This window comes from Priapulus caudatus, unplaced genomic scaffold (assembly GCF_000485595.1).
Source record: "Priapulus caudatus unplaced genomic scaffold, Priapulus_caudatus-5.0.1 Scaffold986, whole genome shotgun sequence".
In the NCBI taxonomy this organism is placed as follows: Eukaryota; Metazoa; Priapulida; class Priapulimorpha; order Priapulimorphida; family Priapulidae; genus Priapulus; species Priapulus caudatus.
The window spans coordinates 95025-102377 of record NW_014578047.1 but is presented as its reverse complement, the minus strand read 5'-3'; positions in this window follow the sequence as shown (position 1 = coordinate 102377).

The following is a 7353-nucleotide window of genomic DNA, read 5'->3' as shown; positions in this document are numbered from 1 at the left end:
ATGGGACCAAAATACGACCAACACATCCCTAACGAAAGTACTGAGTGCAGTCGTGCTACATAATATATATATATATATATATATATATATATATATATATATATATATATATATATATATATATATATATATCGAAACATATTATCGAATTAAATATTAACATCACGCGTAGGAACGCGTCCCAGGTTACCGTGCATTTGGAAATTTCCGCCATCGCGGAGATAAAAAAAAGAAAACTCGAAGTGGAGACATCCACACTACAGTGCACTAGTTTGCGGCGAGGGGAAGAAAGGAAATCGCTTCTGTTCATACATAAAATAACAAGTAAATACATTTTTAATATGCGAGAAATGACTTTGCGTCATGCGCGCCCTAACAGTGCACTCGGTTCCTAGACAGCGACATAATACCAAGACACGACGTGCTTGTATTGTGGTGTTTCTTAGTAGGACCTCATTTTAAATTTTTTGCTACAATTTTATTTATAGTTCTATTGTATCACGTCATTTAATTTGAGAATTCGTGCCAATGTTGACAATGGGTTTATTATATTTTAAATTGACGGCAGGGATTTTTAACGGCTCATTATATAATCACATCCACATTTTAGAGCCCGCGTTATTTTAGAATAGTTGTGAAGCCGAATCAGTGAAGGGAAATATCGGACAATTTGCCAACATTGAAAAACCCCGTCTTTTCGTAACGACTTATATAATAATAGACGTAAACCTTGAAGAATTCAAGAGGTTTTTTTAAGATTATTATCTTCACTGCTTTAAAATAAGCGATGTTTCCCTTCTTCGAAAGGGTCGTCTTAAATTAACCTAAATAACCCTTCACTTCGCTTACAGAAATTTTAACGTTAACTCAACCAGTTTAGACTCAAGGGATCTAGGGTTTAAAAACACGGACTTTTGCCTGTTGCAGTCGCAAAGTGCTTGTTATAAAAATTATTATGCGCGTAGATCCGGCTTATATTTCATCAGAAATACCTCATGGCAGTTAAAATGTCCTAATTAGGTATCATTTTTTGCTGCGTTATGTTCGGGGTTATCGTGCCTTATTACCTCTATTTGGTTCATCGTAATCTATACTAGTGATAGCCAGGGGACACAATGCATCGCTATGTGCTGAGGATTAAGCCGCGGGTCCATCATGCGGAGGAAGACACGTGGGAGCAAGTCATGGACACGCTCAATACGAAACGGATTTGGAATGAAAAGAAGCTGGAATAAATCTTTTAAATTGTGACGCGTGGAAAAGCATATAATATTGTTTACAATGAAAAGGAATGCTGAATTTACAAAGTTTCTTCTTTCATGCATGTTCGCTGACTATCCCATGGTAAGGTATTAAACAGAAGCCGCGTCTAGAGGTTTACACGAACAATGATTGAGTGTACATGTTACAACAAGAAAAGATTAGAGATCGTTTTCAATCGCAACTACTAAATTGCATGGAAATTAAAGCCGCTATTTGTCGATAGCCACGAATTCTCTTTCATTTGCTTACTCAAACATTTATTATTTACTAACTGATATCTTAAACCAATCTCGTTTTTGCAGTTGCATATATTTTGAGACTATAGTATGCTGTATAAATAAAAAAAAACGAGCAAAGTTAGTAAGACTGATACGAAACTTGTAGACTGAGACTTATAAGCCGAATTCAAGATCGCCGCATAAAAACGCAACAATGGCTGCCGTGGCGATATACGTGATCGCACGGAATGGTTTAACACTCGACGCATAGCTACTTGAAACCTGGACCCGGTTCCACAGTCGTGGATTAACTCTTAACTCAGAGTTAAAGTTAATCCACGTCTGTGGAACCGGGTCCTGGTGTCCATTGATATAAAAACGTGGAATTCATGTAAAAATAATGAACGATTAAACCTTTCTGTGCAACAGTGAAATACCGTGACTGCCGTGACTGATGAAATTAAAGCCACAAGATCTGCTATATACAGGGGTTTCTAGAACAAGACCACCCACTAGACAATCGATAGGCATCGCCCGCGCACACACCGATCAATAGTTTTTGCACGTATGGTCCGCTGAACCTTACATGTGCTCGCAGCAGCCTCATATCCTGTTCCTTTTAACGGTGGCAAACGGAAGATGGAACCATGGAAACGGGAATTTAAGCGACCCTTCCAGCCTTCTCTTATTCTCGCTTTACCTACTTTTTTTTACCATAGAGCTTCCCTTCGTTCGAGACAAATATAAAATAATTTGCTTTATTTCACTCCCAACTGCTTCTAGAAGATCTTACAAGATCAATGCAGGCTCAATGCAGTAAATGAATAATACACAAATGAATGTGCGGTACCGTTTTTCAATGCATTTAATGCGGTGAAATGAATTTTTTTATTTATCCATTAGTTTTAATTTACTTGAATGCGCTTGTTTTACGAAAAAAAACATTGCAGTTCTTTTTTTAAGTAGACCGACACGTAGCAACCTAGTCAGAGCCGACGCAGACCCCAGTAATGGTTAAACCCGCACCCTCAGATTAGCAAAGCGGAGTTATAACGTCTGCATTTGCGGACAAGTAGCAACCGTGTGACCATGATGATATATATTCCCGATGAAAAAAACAAACCTCCGTCAAATGCAACGTTTGCGGGCTCTTACACTTACACTTACACTTACACTTACACTTACACTTAAGATTAAATGGGTTGAATTAAGTCTATCCTATTATAGTACCCATATCTGGCCAATGTCTGTCAAGTCTAATCTTAAAGTTATTCACCGTATTGGCCTCAACTACGGATGTTCTGTGTCTATGCGTGCGCTCATAGCCTCATAGCTCTGCATGGCTATATTTACACGCAGTATACTAACGCTTGCAGATCTCCACCGTCATCCTCTCTGTTGGCTTCATTCCAAGAGACGATCGTCTCGTGGCTGAATTTGAATTTGCTAGTTCGGCATCGTGGCACCCGAGTGTGTTAACTATATCCGAGCTGACGGCCGATGCGTGCGCGCAATGCTGAATTTGGGCAGTGCGCATCTTCGTGCATGCAAGCACGCGCGGGCATTGTTACGTTAATATAAAATCAATCTGTGTGTGTAATGACTACGGTCATCTCTGCCGCGCCTAGGAGCCTGCGAGTGCGAGGGCGACCACACACCCTTGCGCATACAGACGTGAAGCACGTGCATCTGCTAGGCGCAGGAGTGAGCGCCATGCGAGCAGTCAGTTGTCGCGCGAGCGTCGATGATGTAACTTCTCGTCCTGTTCGGTGCTTACGAGTTGTTTGTGTGGAACATCGGAAGTACATAGATCTCTACATATATATATATACTGTTCAACATAGATGAGCCAGAGTGGTCTAGGTGAATCAGAATCTCCTGTATTATTTATCTACATGTGCAACAGGTAGGGATTCCGATGTTGGATCAGTGATTGCTAAGTAAAGTATCTGGTTTCGGTCGATTTTGCTGAGAACGCATTGAAACGCTCTACTGTCTACGCGTGCTCTAGAAGTTGATGCTGTTATTTCAAGGATAAAACTAGCTCTTGGCTGTGCGCATCAAACGAGACGCTGAAAGGTATGTCGATGCAACGATTACGCACTTTAATAGGAAACAAAACGTTCACCACCAAGCAATCTGATTTATGTTCAAATTAAAATGCGCGCGTGTTGGCCTGTAGATTTATATATATGGCTTCCGGCTATGGGGTACAATAATGAGATATATGTGATAAGCGGCAACTGCAGATTCAGGTTGGAATAATATTAAGTGTGACTAAATCACAAATAATCAGACGTGCTAGTATGCAAATATTTGTTACATATATATCTATATTATTTGTATTTGACAGTATATTATCACGCGCTTGACTGCGCGCGCGTGCCTTTGCCCAAGCATGTGAGTGCGGCTGCATTGGTCTACGTGTAAACACCGTTGGTGCGGTTTGTTATGAATATTTTGATCAACATATTAAAACAAATCGGAAATGTTTATACCTAATATCGACAGATAATCATAGTACAATTATCATACTAACTCGAAATATAAATTCTGTTCGATATCTATAGACATAATCGAATAAATCGACATATCTGTACCGTTACATAAAGGACAAGAACCGAGACACCGAAATTTGTAAACACCGCAATAAAATATTTGTTAAACATATTAGAACAAATATATATCATTCATACCTAATTTTGACAGACAATTATAGTAGTATTTATAGCAATTGCTGCATGGAAACGTTGTTTGTGGTCGATTTCGTACAGACAGACTACTATATATTAAACTGCTTTACAACAATAACCGTACGGTGCGTAGCGCGTTGTATGCCATGCCCCCTTTTAAACTGAATCGTATCTCGTTGATTTTACTGGATTTAGTACTGCTTCAAACATTACAAAACCACAGCTTTTTGATAAAACACCTCAATGTTAGTAATAATAATGTAAAATATTATTGTTTAATGTTTTTATTGAAAAATACACATAGTTGGGTTCGCATAGGCTTTAAGTATTTACAGTGTATTTTGTAATAATTCAATATTTCGAAATAATTTCCAGTGCAGGGCTAGTATAATATATTTAGGCTAGTGTATATTTGGAATATTAGTGAGGGTTCACGTACACCTATTACGTATATCGTGAGATAGATATCGTGTTGATGTCCAAGAATCCAGCACCTCAAGGCCTTCTTGAGTTAACATTATGCAAATGCAATCAATATGCGTGTAATATGGATGACTAGAGCCTCTGGAAGGCTAATTAGGTGCCTTGTTCTGAAGCATGACTATGCATGAACAATGAATACAAGCAAACCTCACATAGGCTGGGGGACACCTTGCAGGAAAGTGGGAAACTGCGTGGTGTTGATATCAAGTACGTAGTATGGTGGAAGTATTATTGACCAACTTCTGGTGCGTTGCATAAAACTAAAATTCACAACTGCCGCAAACATTTTTGTTTCAATTGAGTTCCACATCAGTAGAATTAAGCCTGTCAATCCAATTTGATCCTCACATCATTTTAAAGATTTCATATTCATAGTTATGACCAGTTATCGAAAAAGACGAAAAATCTTAAAGAAACCTTGCGTGCTCCGGTACAACTATTTGCCATCAGTGCAGTCATGCAAAGTTTACGTTGATTCACAATGGAGACGTTCGCAAGGGTCTGCAAGCTGAGTAGCATACATTACATTACATGGGAAACTCCGGAAAAATCTCACTTTCGCTTGCAATTATTTAGCGAAAACTGCGACTTCTATGATGAAGCCAGAAAAACTGAAGGCTTAGATCACACAGAAGTGTTTACACAAGGCAGTAAAAGACAAAGGTATTAGTGATACGACATTGCCAAGTCTGAAATATTTATATGTAGAAGTACAAATGAGACAGCTATGTTGTACACAAATGCTATGGCAGAGCTTGCGACTATATCTTCGGCACATAGCAAGCACAAGAGATTCAATAATAAAACATTAATCAGAATCATGGGACCAAAACACGACCAACACATCCCTAACGAAAGTACTGAGTGCAGTCGTGCTACATAATATATATATATATATATATATATATATATATAATATTATGCATATAATAAATAACTGATTTGGTTGATAATGTGTTTACCACAGAGATGCGTAGCATGCTGGTTTGGCTACATCATGTCTAGGTTGCAGGGGTAGGACACAGGAAAGTATGCCACGCACGAGGGAAGACACACCACAAGCGTGGTAAAAGCGATTCCTTTGCAAGCGCTGGTCGCGCCAGTTTGACAAATTTTGTTGAGTCACATGAGTGTATGAAGTGTATATGAATATAAGAAGAGAACCTTAGAATATGAGTGTATCTAGCTTTACAATATTTTTGTAAAGCCATGCAATTTCACCCTAACTCTCGATAACACAGCCGCATCGATGGAGACGCTTGGGCTGCCTTTTATCTCATTGGTATCCAACAGGCAAAACTCTTGAAAGGGGAGGGCAAACGGCAACAAATAGGTACTAGTAATTTACCCGCACTTCTTATATAATCAGGTAACGTCATACGACTGCTTAGCCGTGTGGCATTAGATGGGCTTCACGCCAAAATGGTCTACATGCTACAGAGCCTAGTAGTGGATGACACTGTGCCAAACACGCTTAATTGGTTAGCTGGATCAAATAGAGCCGGATGGAACTTCTGTTTACAGTACTAGTGTTCACTGTAATGATTTTGCTTAAACGTAATTTAAGTTCTTCGATCTAGGCCTTGGTAAGTCGTTAAACAATGATGCCAAGCTATACACTGAGGGCAGCAAGCGTTGTACTCCACCACTTGCTGTTAAAGAAACAAGTAGATGCCGAACTAGACAGTACAGGTACAGGTACATGACAGTACAGGTACAGGTACAGGACAGTACTGGTACAGGTTCGTAGAAGGAATTTCAAATACCGTCGACATTTTAGACAGGTGCATGTGCGCCAGTTGCACCCGTTGTGAAGCCGTATCATGGAATACACGTATGTGGTGATAACAAATTAACCGTAATTTCTACAACAACGGTCGATCGTAATCTCATCCCAAACAGAGGATCTTTACTCAAACTGACTCAGGTTGCGGTTTGATTAGAAATTGAGGCTGATATTTGAAGTTGGATTTTAGCCACGATTGCCAGCAGGTTTATATCCACGAGGACTAGCAAAAGCTAATGACGATTATTTACCAGAAAACCCCATTTGCCTGCTTGCAAGTTAAGTGATAGGATTTCGAATTTCGAATTTTTAGTTATTAGTTTAGATCTTCTCCCCAATTTTTCAGCATACATTCCCACTGTCATCATGTAATAGGTGTCAGGATGTACTCGACAAGAGACACAGTGCGAACCTCTATGAAGTGTGTAAGGCGACTACAAGCTCCGGCGTTAGATAGCATCAAAGAAGAGCTCGTTTCTGGAACGTGTTCATGATTATCTAGTAGGTCACAGCTTTGTTTCTGAAGATGGAATCCGACAGCGGGGCTGAGGTGCTATATCTAGGAATAGTGAATTACCACAGTTCAAAATTCTCTCGCCCGGGTTATTGGGACCTCACAAGTGCCGTACCACCGTAAATGCCAGACCATAGAATTTCCCTCTATGAATCCGCTTATTTTCTCGTTATCCACCATGTATGGTTTTGTTCAATGGCTGTAGATAATATAATATTCTTTTGCGGCAGTTTTCACATTATGAAGTACCTATCTGAAAAACCAGCCTCCATTGCGACACCGTGGTAATGATAGAGTTAATGGTGGCCGCAGCGGCGGCGGCGGCGGCGGCGACGACGATGGCGGATACGGCGGCGATGTTTGTGATAGTTGGTTGGCGCTGGTGGTTGTGATAGT